Below are 13,156 nucleotides of genomic sequence, written 5' to 3'. Positions count from 1 at the left end.
GCAGCTGTGTCTGAGGCTCGATTTGAGAGGTCTTTCTGACTCAAGGCGAGGCATTTACCCACGTCACTATCTAGTGCCCCTGGTTTATAGCTAAGATTGGACTAATCAGCCTATGTGTTATGTGTTAACAAGGATTAATCACCCTACATTTTTAAGGTACAAAAAAAAGTCTATCAGGTTGAGTCTAGAAGAAACCAAGCTATTAACTGAGCAAAGTAGCCGTACCCTTTCCTACCCAAATAAATAAACTGGATGAATTTCAGCAGTTCTAGAGTGGCAGGCAGTCAAGGGTTTGGGGTCCTTTGTGGAAGAGACTCCTCATAGGCTATAGTGCCTCTAGCAGCAGCAGAGAAATGTCCCATCTGGCAGTTCGAGAGTGGAGCGATTATAAGATTTAAGATGCCTGTGGAAGAGATCCTATGCGGGGAAAAGATGACATTTCTCCCTTTCTCCAGTATCAGCCATGTAGCTTTTAAATGGAGTCATTCAACCAGTAGAAAACATTGCATTCTATAAAGGAGCTTAGATATGCTCCACACAGAAAGAGACAGAGACAGAGACAGAGAATCAGTTACCCAAGGGAGGAAGCAACCTCAAGAATTCTGACCCCTGGCAGCAGAGAAAAGAGCCATGCTATGAGAAGAGCAGCCTGGAGCCTGGCATCTAGGTGAGCAACTAGCCCAGCAGAGGCACTGTATCCAAGAGAGCTGCATATGGACTCTACAACAAGAGAAAGAGCTTCTAGATCTTGCAGAATCGAGAGCTATACGCTACCTTTGTTGTGTGTATGCTTCATGAATCCTCACTGTTGTTCAGGTGCTTTTCCGTGGTGTCTAACTCTTTATGACCCTATTTAGGGTTTTCTTGGCACAGATAGTGGGAATGATTTGCCATTTCCTTCTCTAGCTCATTTTACAAATGAGGAAACTGAGGCAAAGAGGATTAAGTGACTTGCCCCGGGTCAAACAGCTAGTAAGTGTTTGGACTCAGGAAAAGGAGTCTTCTTGAATCCAGCCTGACACTCTATCCAATGTGCCACCTAGTCACCAGAGAGAATTATTATTATACCATTATATTGATAATTATTCATTTGTAATCAAGGATTTTCTCCTAATTTCTGTTTAGAATCCCAACTGGTTAAGGTCAGTCCTTCTCTGAGGGATGTGACTGATTGAAGAGATTACTCCTAGACCTCAAGGAACATTTTCTTCAGTTTTGGGCCAGACCCCATTCAACTAGGAGACCTAATTTCTGTTTAGAGTATAACAAAATCTGATCTGGGTGATATCTCCCTCTTTAGAGTTTAAAGTGGCTCAGCTCATGAAGGAGAAAACTGGCCAGGGGGGTTGGATGGAGATGGCTTCCCCCTGCCCAGATTGCTGGAGGATACTGAGTCTCATGACAAACCTTGTTCTCAGTAGGAGAGCTGAAGATGTTTAGCCCCCTTCCTCATTAAATGTCCACCAGTCAAAGTTGATTTTCACTTGTCAGGGGAATTCCCTTTCAGAAGGTATTTAAGGCATCTCAGGATCTCCCTCCGCATCTTTGGTTACAAGAGAAACCACTGACCATTGCTGGCTAACCTAATTAATAAATTCATTATTAATTGCCCAAAACTCTGTCTCTCAGGATTTTCCTTTTGTCACATGACTCACATGACCATGCCTAACTACCTTTGTATTTTTTAACTCTATGCTCATTCTTCCTATGAGATGTGTTTGTGGGAAACTTTCCCAAGTTTTACCCCAGGGTGGAGGAATGGTGATGTTTGCTATGCCACTTGAGTAAATACCTTTCCTAACTATGTGTACTGATTGTTAAGGGGAAGCACCTGGGGGTTCATAAACTATAGTGTTAGTAATGCAGATCTACAGTGTTATTCCTAGAACTTGAGACAGCAGCTACAAGTGTGAGGTGAGGGAGCAAAAGATGAAGTCTTAGATTTATGGTAAGTTCTAAGACATCTCATGATTCCTAGAGATATTCCCTAAATTCAACTGCCTGAACTGATAAAGATAACTCTTAGTTCACTCTTTGTAAGGGTCTCTTTGCTCCACAAAGTCTAAGTAGCTACGATCAATCTATCAATATCAATAAGTATTTATTAAATGCTTACTATGTGCCAGGCACTGTGCTAAGGGTTGAGATATAAAGACAAAAGTGAAACTCCCTTAGGTAGCTTATATTCTAAAGGAGACTGGTGCTTCAAAGGAGGCTAGGTGAGGGTAGAGTGGTAGTGAGGGTAGAACAAAAACTTCAGCAGCAGTAGTAGCTGGTCTTAGAGACCAGGGCCAAGGTCAATCTTTCTGACTTCACTTTACTTTCTAAACTTTAATAGGGAAGAAGGAATAGAAGAGAACAGAGCTACTAACTAATAGGTTCTGCCACTGTTTTAGCACATGTAGATAGCAATGGCATCAGCTTTGTTTTAATCTCCCTGAGGCATCACAGATATATTATTTTTCATACTTCTCTATTTAAGAAGATTATATAGCAGTGAGGGCAGCTAGGTGGTTGTATGTAAGGAGGATTTTGTTATCCTTTTAATTTATTTTCTCAGGATTCATGGCCATGGCAATGTCCAGGTGTTTGATAATAACTCCTAGAATAGCCCCAAGGATTCTAGATAGTAATTCCCAGAATCATAGTGACAGACAGTCCTACTGAGGCTGTGCTGTGAGATATGGGAGTGACATAATTGATATTTGATACAGTTGCACAAAATGACAATATTGCTAAAGTTAACTTGTGGGCTTAAATGCTGGCAATATACCTACTTTGTTGCCCTATAAAAACAAGTGGGCATTGGTCAGTGAGGGGGAACCCTTAGAGGGAAACCACAAGAAGGGTGATTAGGGAATGCTGTAGGAGCTGGTTCTCCTACAACCCTTTGAGAAGACTAGACTAGAATAAAGCTGATTATTAACCCCTCCAAAGCTGTCTTCCTGTCTGACCAGATCAAGAGTGAACCTATTAGAGGCTGGAATCCAAAACCTCTAGGGCCTCCTGTGTGTTATCTGTGAAGTGAATAGAGTGCCAAGCCTGGAGTCAGGAAGACTCATTTTCCTGACCTTGGGCAAATCACTTAACCCTGTTTGCCTCAGTTTCCTCATCTGTAGCATGAGCTGGAGAAGGAAACGGCAAACCACTCCAGTCTCTTTGCCAAGAAAACCCCAGTGGTGGCCCAACACAACTAAAAGGCTGGTTTTGGGGCCCTGCAGGCTCAGAGGGAATGTAAATAGTCACTGTTTCCCCTTTGGCCAGCAACCCTGAGGACTGGGTTTTTTTTTATACATTTAAAACATTATTCTGAGAAGGGTCCAGAGACCTCACCAGACTGCCTGAAGAGCCCAAATAGAATCCAATTAGATACACAATATAAAGAAACAAATAAATAGAGGAATGTATTTTTTGTTGGGAAAAATGAAAAGTAGTCTGGCAGAAACCTAGAGCTACATCTCAGAGCATGTACCAAAATAAGCTCAAAATAGGTGTAAGATTTAGAAGTAAATGGTGATATCATAAGCAAATAAGTGGAGCAGAGAAGAAATTAACTGTTAGGCCTAAAGACAGGGGAAAAATTCAGGACCAAACAAGAGATAGAGAGATGTATAAGAGGTAAAATGGTTAATTTTGATTATATAAAATTAAAGGTTTTGTACTAATAAAACCAATGCAGCTAAAATTAGAAGAAAAACAGGAAACTGGGGAGAAAAATCTTTGTACCAAGTTGCCATTCCTCAATTGATAAGTGGTCCAAGGATATGAATAGGCAGTTTTCAGAGAAAGAAATCAAAGCTATTAATAGCCATATAAAAAAATGCACTAAATTACAATAATTAGACACAGTCAAATTAGACAACTTTGAAGTAGCAATTCACACCCATCAGACTGACTAAGATAACAGCGAAGGAAAATGACAAATGCTGGAAGGGATATGGTAATAGAGGCACACTAATGCACTGTTGGTAGAGCTGTGAACTAGTTCAACCATTCTAGAAAGCAATTTAGAATTATGCCCAAATGGCTATCAAGCCATACGTACCATTTGATCCAGCAACATTGCCAGTAGGTCTATACCCCAGAAGATCAAAGAAAGAAGAAAAGGATCCATATGTACAAAAATGTTTATAGCAGCACTTTTTGTGATGGCAAAACATTGAAAACTGAGAGGATGTCCATTAATTGAGAAATGGCTGAACAAGCTGTGGTATTATGAAAGCGACAGAATACAATAGTGCTATAAGAAATGACGAAGGGGAAGGTTTTGGAAAACTCTGTATGAACTAATGCAAAGTTAAAGGGAGCAGAACTGAGAGAACGATATACACAGTAACAGCAATATTGTAAAGGTATTACTTTAGACCCATATGTCCAAAAATATTTATAGCAGCTCTTTTAGTAGAGGCAAAGAATTGGAAATTGAGGGGAAGCCCATCAATTGGGGAATGATTGAACAAGTTGTGGTATATGAATGAAATGGAATACTACTCTGCGATAAGAAATGATGAGCAGGCAGACTTCAGAAAAACCTGGAAAGACTTACCCAAACTGATGCTAACTGAAGGGAGCAGAACCAGGCCAACACTGTACACAGGAACAGTAACATTATGATGATTAATTCTGATAGACTTAGCTCTTCTCAGCAACACAATGATCCAAGACAAATCCAAAAGACTCATGATGGAAAATGCTATCTACATCTGGAGAAAGAACTATGGAATCTGAAAGGAGATCAAAGCATACTATTTTCACTTTTTTTGTTTTTTTCTTGTATTTGTTTTCCTTTTGTTCTGATTCTTTCTCAATACGACTAATGTGGGAATATGTTGAACATGACTGTACATGTTTAACCTATATCAGATTGCTTGCTGTCTTGAGGAGTATATCAGCAAGTATCCTGGCATATACAGGATGGTTTGCTGTACAAGTTCTTAGATCTGCTTTTCTAAAAGGAAAGCAACTTTTGAGGGGTCAACAATAATTTTAATCAAATACATATATCATTGACTTAGCTCAGCGGAAAAAGTCAGCACTCTGAACTTCAGAGAAAATACAAGCAGAAAAATAAAGACCAACACACAGGGCTTCCAACTGTCTGACCATAAGCAATACATACATCATAGATCAACAGACAGATCCAACTGTCGGAGCCTTACATACATACCTAGTTACCAGAGAGAGAAGCACAAATATTTGGGTTTTCAAAACAAGGGGGGCTCCTTAGTGGTAAGTCCCAAAGTAAAACCTCACCTTAGAGTATTTATACATTTTTCAGAGCAAGAGGGCATCCTCTGATCCAGTGCCTCAATAGAAATTAACAAAAGGTATTGAGGCCTATTAATGGACAGGGAAGATCTTTAATTCTTCCCCTCACCCACCATTGACCTTATATTAACATTATAGGGAGGAGAGGGGAGGGGAAAGAAAAGGGATAGAGGGGAGAGAGGGAGAAAAATTTGGAACTCAAAATTTTACAAAATTGAATGTTGAAAACTATCTTTATATCTAATTGGAAAAAATAAAACATAATTAAGAAAAAAAGATAATTAACTTCAAGGACTTAGTAACTCTGATCAATCTAATGACCCACCACAATTCCAAAGGATTCATGAAGAAACATCTATCCATCTCTAGATAGAGAACTGATAGACTCGAAGTACAGATTGAAACATTTTTTTCTCTTTCTTTCTTTTCCCTTTTTTGGAATATAGTTAATTTGGAATTTTTTTTGCATGACTATACATGTTTGTAATAGGTCATGTTCTTCTTGCCTTCTTATTGGGAGGGGAAGGAGTAAAGAAAGGGAGGAATTTGGAACTGAAAGAAAGAATAAAATAGTCTTTATGTTTAAAAGAAGAAATAAAAATAATTTTAAAATCAGTTAACAGAAAAAGATAACTTGATATGAAACCCAATTAAGTTAGAACATTTGGACAATATTTAGATGTAAAAGGAGGAAGTCAATAAATACATGAAGGAGAATAGTAGCTCTGGGCCTTTATCATGGCCCAAAGCAGAACTGCTGCATTGGGACTGTACTACCTCAGAATACAATGTAGTATATGAAAAAGCAGCAGTGGTGCTTAACAATATGAAGTCCCAAGTTGCTTCTTAGACCTAAGTAAACATGTTCTGGGCTTTGTCACAAAGATCCAAGTTCATATTTAAACACTTGCTAATTCTGTGACCCTGGGCAAGTTCCTTGCAAGTAACCTGTTTGCCTCAGTTTCCTTAACTATAAAATGAGGATCATAATAGCACCTATCTCCTAGGACTGTTGTAAGGGGCAAACAAGTTAATATTTGTAAAATGCTTATTACAGTACCTGGCATATGGTAGGCACTACATAAATATTAGCAATAATAATAGCTATAACAATAATTTGATAACATATATTACATATTATTTTATATAACAATATAATATACTACATTAACTAATAAATAATAATAAATTATTGATATAAAACGTTCTGAATAAATGCTTATTTTCTTCCTTCTTTCCTTCCTTTCTTCCTATTTCAACTATAGCTAATAATAATAATGGATAGCACTGACAGAGCGATTTAAGGTTTGCAAAGTGCTATGTGTATGTCATCTCATTTGATCCTCACAACAACCCTATGAGGTAAGGTGCTACTATTATCCTCATTTACAAATGAAGGAACTGAAATGAAATAGGTTTAAATGATTTGACTAGCTAAGGGGAAAGGAAATAGACCTTTATATAGTGCCTACTATATGCCAGGCACCGTATCCACTGTGCCAACTAGCTGTAATTTCACTGGTGTGGCCACCAATGAGGTAGATCAAAACCCTTCGACATATTAGTAGACTTTTCATGAGCTGCTGTGGTTGAAAACAAATTTTCACAAAAAAATAATAGCACATATCTATTGGGATGAATGGGAAGATTAGGATGTTGACGAGACACTGGTGAGGGGAAATCATGAAGAAATTATCCATCCATTCTAGAAACAAATGTACAGAGCCTGTCATGTTACAAATATTAGTAATATTAGAGAAGAGCCTTTGAACTACCATGAGGATTACTACTGCATTGAGATCATTCTTTGTAAATCCTGCTTTACTGAGAAGAGGACTTTAAAAATTCCAAGACATGCTCATGACCTTGTTTTAATTAAATGCATGCTAGCTCAGACTTTTCACATTCATTACAGGCTGGCACATTCATTTTACTTACATCCTCTTTTGGCCAATAGATAATAATAAATTTTTTCCAAAAAAAAAAAGTTGCCAGCTGTAAGTGGAGGGGAGAGAAAAGACCTTCTGTTAAATTCAACCCATTAATTTTTGGTTGAACAGACAGGTCCATAAATTCAATTTACATGCAAGGACTGATCAGTAACTCTCCTTCTGTCACTACAGCACCGACACTGAGAGCTGGGATTTGGAGAGAGAAGAAAATGACTTTGAGGTCTGTTAACTGCCATTTCCCTCACCCCGTTTCCCATTTGTCTGACCTTTAGACAATCTCTCTACCTCAAATGCTGAGATTACACATTCCCAAAACATGATGCAATTTACAGGCAATTTAGAAAATTCTTCACCTTTTTGGCAGGAAATGTGTATGTTGAAGGCCAGGAACAAGGGGAGAGGGAGTTTGCTAGCACTGCTGGATGTAATTTTACTGGTAGACAGCAGTCTCAAGAATGGTCCTGGTCCAACTCCTCTAGAATCTGTTTAACATGATTCAGAGCTAAGTAGAATCATTAGAGCAATACTAAGGAAACTTAAAGATTATTGAGTCATAGAATCATTGAATGGTAAAAACTAGAAGGTCCCTTAGAAATAATTTAGTCTTAGAATCACAGAATGTTAGAGCTGAAAGGGACTTTAGAGATTGATCATCTAATTATAAGCTCATGTTTATACCTAATACTTCAAAAGATTCATGATTTTTTCCCATGTATGCCCCTTTTTTTCTGCACCAATATTTCCAAAGTTTAGTGCCACCTATATTATTCATAAATTGTTGTTGGTGGTATTATTCAGATCTGTGATTAAAGGATGTATGGAATTCCCAGTGAGGAAACTACCAATGCAATTAGCAGCAACAGTTGTGCTGGTCTGAGAGTTGCCTTGGACACTAAGAGGTTAACGTAGTTATCCAATGTCAAGGCAGTATGTGTCAGAGCCTGGAATTGAATCTAGGTCTTCAAGACTCCCAGGGCAGCTCTCTATTTTTTCCATGCCACTCCTTCTAGTCTTAAAATTATGTATTTTTTAAAAAATTAAAAGAATAAAATTGATTAGCCGGTGGACAATCTTGTGATGGCTTTCCAAATTTATTAGTCTTACGAGTGCAGGCTCTCTACTGTCTATAGGTAATCACAATGACATGAGACTTAAGTGAAAACCAGATTTATTACCAGAGAAATGAGCATGCATGTGGAACCCAAAGAGTTCATAGTCCTTATAGAAGTTTGCATATTTATGACAGTACAACAAAAGGAGGAGGAGAAAACCGGAAGGGGCCTGGGCATGGGAGAGGAAAGATGTAGTAACTCCTGAAAAGGAAGAACAAGGTGGTGGCAAAAGCCCAATTCTCTTCCCTTGGGAAATAGCGAAGATAGTAGGGTCTGTTTATCTTCAAAATACCCAGTTGCACAAGCCATTTTTTCCCAGCCTGGCACAAACTGTTTGGAGCCTGTCTTGCCTTCCAAAGACACACAGGGAATCCAGGTTGGGGCATAAACCACAAATTATGTCAACTGGGGGGGGCGGGGCAGGGTTTGTCCTTGACACATTCAGGGCTTCCTACATGCTCTGGGTCCAGTGTCTCTGGAAAATGTGGCAACTCAAAAAGACAAATTTCGGGGACCCCTTAACAGCTCTTAAAACTATTCAAAGCCTTTCCATCTTGGTAGGTAAACTCACATTTATACAGTGCTTTAGAGTTTACAAAGCACATCACAAAAACCCCAAGAAGAATCACAGAATGCTGTAATACCCAGATTACAGATTAGGAAATGGGAGCTCAGAGCTAGTAAATGACAGACATTCATAGGATCGCAGGATTTGGTGACAAAATGGACCTTTGGAATCACCTCATTTTATAAATAACTGAGGGCCAGGGAGGGGAAGTTTTACAAAGGCAATGAAAAATTTAGATAAATTGTCCAAGGATACAATTGTACAAGGTTACAAAGAGAATAGGTAGTAGAGCCAGGGTTCAAATCAGCTTGGTCTAATTATTTAAATTCAAATGCCCATTCTGCTATTCCATGCTGTCATATTGAATCTATATCTCTTAAATTTTAGGCTCAATGTTCTTTCCACTATATATAATGCAACTATCTTATAGATGAAGAATCTGAGGCCCAGAGAAGTGTCCTATATAATATACAGATGTTAACATATGGTAACATGTTAATATAAAAAGCCTCAAAGTAACATGATTTTAAAAAAGAAATCATTGGTAATCTTTGACTAGTTTTAGTGAAGTGACTGATTGAGTCAGAAATCAGATTATAAAGAATTGAAAAAGTGAGTGGATGGTAAGGAAGTAGGGGCTGTTAGTACAGATCACTCTTTCTAGAAGTTTGGCAGTGAAAGGGAAAAAATATAGAATGTTAACTTGGGTGTATAGGAGGATGGAGTGAAGAGGTTTTTTTTAAGCACAGGGGTAACCTAAGCATCTTTCTAGGTAGTGAAGAAAGAACCAATAGAGTGATTGGAGTTGGGGAGCAGACAGAGGAAGAATGGTCAGCGTGGAGGAGGAAAGAAGATGGGATCAAGGAGACAGAGAGCTTAACTTTGCCAAGAAGAAGGGCTTCCTCAACCTAACAGGATGGACTAAGATGTGAAGAGATACTGACATGTAGAAGAGTGTAAATAAGGGACTCTATAATATCAGATATCATTTTTCTTAGTGAAGTAAGAGGTAAGGTAACATGCTGAGAGAAAGAGTGTGGGAAAGGTCGATGAATGAGGGCTAGCTGAGGTCGGATAATATGAATTTGTAGTGCACTCAGTCAACTTAGTTATGTGACTTCCTCCAGAAGTTTTCAGAACTCAGGAGTGGAAACAAAGAAATACTCCTTACATCAGGAAAAATCATACCATAAAATAAGCACTGGTTAAACACCTGCTACGTGTAGAACACTGTGCAAGGTGCCGGGAGCAATGCAAAGTTTAGATAAAGTATGATCCTTTCCTCTAGTTCCGCATCAAGAGCTTACCATATATGTACATATTCTATATGTCCCCGTAGCATCTCTTAAGCTGTATCGTTCAATATGCTCTACATGAACGAACCTTACTTTCCCCCGATCTACCTCTCCACAAATCTCTACTTCTGCTGTTCCTTTCCTCAGAATCCTCCCTAATTCTTCCTCTCTCACTCTTTATATCCAATCAGCTGTTAAGTAACTGATTCTACTTCTATAGTACTTCCTTTCTCCCAATCATGTGACCTACTTCAAACCCTCATGCCTCATAACTAAATAGTCTTCCTGATTTTGATTCTAATTCTCTCATCTATCTTCCACAGGTGCCAAAATAATCCTCCTGTAGCACAAGTTTGATCGTATCACTTCTCTACTCCAAAACCTTCATTGGCTCCCTATTGCCCCTAGGACAAAATTAAACTACAGTACTCCTCCTTGATAAGCAAAACCCTTCACAATCTTACTCCAAACTATTTCCTAGTCTTATTTAATAGTCAAACTGTATCATTACCTATTGATATTCCCTTTCTTTTTTTAAATTAACAATTAAAAACTTTCTCAAAACCTTCCTTATTAGGGAAAGTTTCCTTCCTAATAATGAAATACAGATACCTTTTTTTTTTAGTCCCTCCTCCCGTGGGGAAAAAACAACAAAAATCTCTTGTAACAAATAAGAAGAATCAAACAACACAGATCCCCATTTTGGGGATTAACAGTCTCTTTTCCACCTCTGTAAGCCTGAACAATACATCTCCATATCTGGAATTTACTTTCTCCTACTTCTTTGAATGCTTATTCAAAGTTCACCCCATGTGCTATCACCTCTGTGAAGCCTTTCCTAGGCCCTCCAATTGTTAGCACTCTTGACTCCTCTGTGTGTGCCTTGGACACTCTTCATTGAGGGGAACAAGCAGTATTTTGCCTCCACATCCCTATCAGCTTTGCACAGTGTCTTGTATTTAACTAGGAGCTTAAACAAATTAACTTATTTTAAATTAACTTTAAATAGCAACAAGGCCAATTATAACTATTTAAATTAAATAAATCGAATTTTGGTGTAGCTAAAAGAAAAATGATCTGTCTGAAAAATGACCTTGGAGTTAGAGGATCCAAGCCTCATTTCTCTTCTTTGCTACTTACTACCCAAGAATTAGGGGCAGCTGGGCCAGGTGTCAGGAAGACCTGAGTTCAAATATGACCTCAAATACTTCCTAGCTGGGTGACCCTGGGCAAGTCACTTAACCCTGTTTGCCTTAGTTTCTTCATTTATAAAAATGAGCTAGAAAAGCAAATGGCAAACCACTCCAATATCTTTGCCAAGAAAACCCGATATGGGATCACGAAGACACAGATGTGCCTGAAAAGACAAGCACAATCAATCAGTAGCCAAATCCTGCTGTTTCTACTTCATAACATCTCCCCTATGTGTTCTCTTGTCTCAGCTCTCACAGCCATAACAGGACCTTATTACTTATAACTCAGACTATTGCAACAGGCTTCTCATTGGTCTCCCTACTTTCACGTCTTTTTCTACTCCAATCCTTCCTTCACTCAGCTACAAAGTTATTTTCCTAAAGCATCAGTCTGACTATATCATCCCCCCTATTCAATAAACTCCAGTGATTTTCTGTTACTTCCAATAGACACAAGTTCCTCTGTTTTAGCACTTACATCTCATCCTAATCTGGCCCCTTCCTACTCTTTTAGTCTTCTTATGCTTTAATCCCCCTCACAGATTATAGAATATCGATATAGTAGCCTACTTACATGTAGTATTATTACCTTGATGTGGCTCTCCCAGGGAGGCAAGAGTAGACATCTTTAGACTCTCCTCCATCCACTTTTCTCCAAGGGAGACTTTAATTCCTTTCAGGAGGGGAAGCAGGAGAGGACACAGCGATTGATCACTCTGATTCCCCAGAGAGATCTAGAAGTCAGAGAAAGTATACATATGAGAATGTGTACAAACAATACAGAATAAATGAGCTTTCCCTCTGGAAGTGAAATAACAGCTCAACTAAGAGTCCTAGATCTCACCCAAAGGGGAAATGCCCCAAATCTTCCATGATAAGAGGCTCCCAGTGCTTTTCACGTCAGCTTCTCCCAGGGCCTTTCTGCCTTCAGAAGGGCTGAAGAGAGGCTGGCATCACATGTCTTCTCTCTTGAAGCTAAAAACCATAAAAACCTGAAGAGACCGGACCTCTCTTCTTTCTCAATCTCATTATGTCCTGCCCCTCAAGTTAGCTTGGGGCATTAATCACCACTAGTGACAAAGCCCCATACCAATGGGTTTTGGGGGCTCAGTTTACATCCTATTCCTTGAATATGACTCTGCTTATAGCTGGGTCTAGAATGCTCTCTCTTCTCTCTGTCTCTTAGTTTCCCTGGCTTCCTTCAACACTCAGATCAAATTTCACTTTCTGAAGGTCTTTTTCAGTCTAACTGCTAATGCCATCTTCTCTAAGAAAAATACCTTCCTTCTATCTACTTCTGTGACATGCATCCCATATGTCTATTAACAGTCTCCTCTATTACAATGAGAGCCCCCTGAGGACCAGGACTGTTTTTACGTTTCTTTGTTATCATCAGTGATTAACACAATACCTGTCATATAGTAAATGATTAATAAATGCTTTTTGACTAAGGAAGTAGTTGATTGTCCTGTTTTATTCTGCCTTGGTGAGACAACATCTGGTGTACTATACTAAATTTGGGAGCTATGTTTTAGGATGAATATTGATAAGTTGGAGGAGGTCCAGGGGGTCCTAGGATGGTGAAGACAATGCCATATGAGGGTATGTTGAAGGAACTCAATGTGTTTAACCCAGAGAAGACTCAGGGAGAGTATGATAGCAATCTTCAAGCAATTGAAGGCTTGGTACATGGAAGAGGTACATAGACTTTTTCTGCTTAGTCCCAAAGTGGAGGGTAGAGAGTACAGAAAGATTTAAAATTGATGTA

Source organism: Notamacropus eugenii, chromosome 1 (assembly GCF_028372415.1).
Source record: "Notamacropus eugenii isolate mMacEug1 chromosome 1, mMacEug1.pri_v2, whole genome shotgun sequence".
Taxonomy (NCBI): domain Eukaryota; kingdom Metazoa; phylum Chordata; class Mammalia; order Diprotodontia; family Macropodidae; genus Notamacropus; species Notamacropus eugenii.
Note: the sequence above shows the minus strand (reverse complement) of the source record.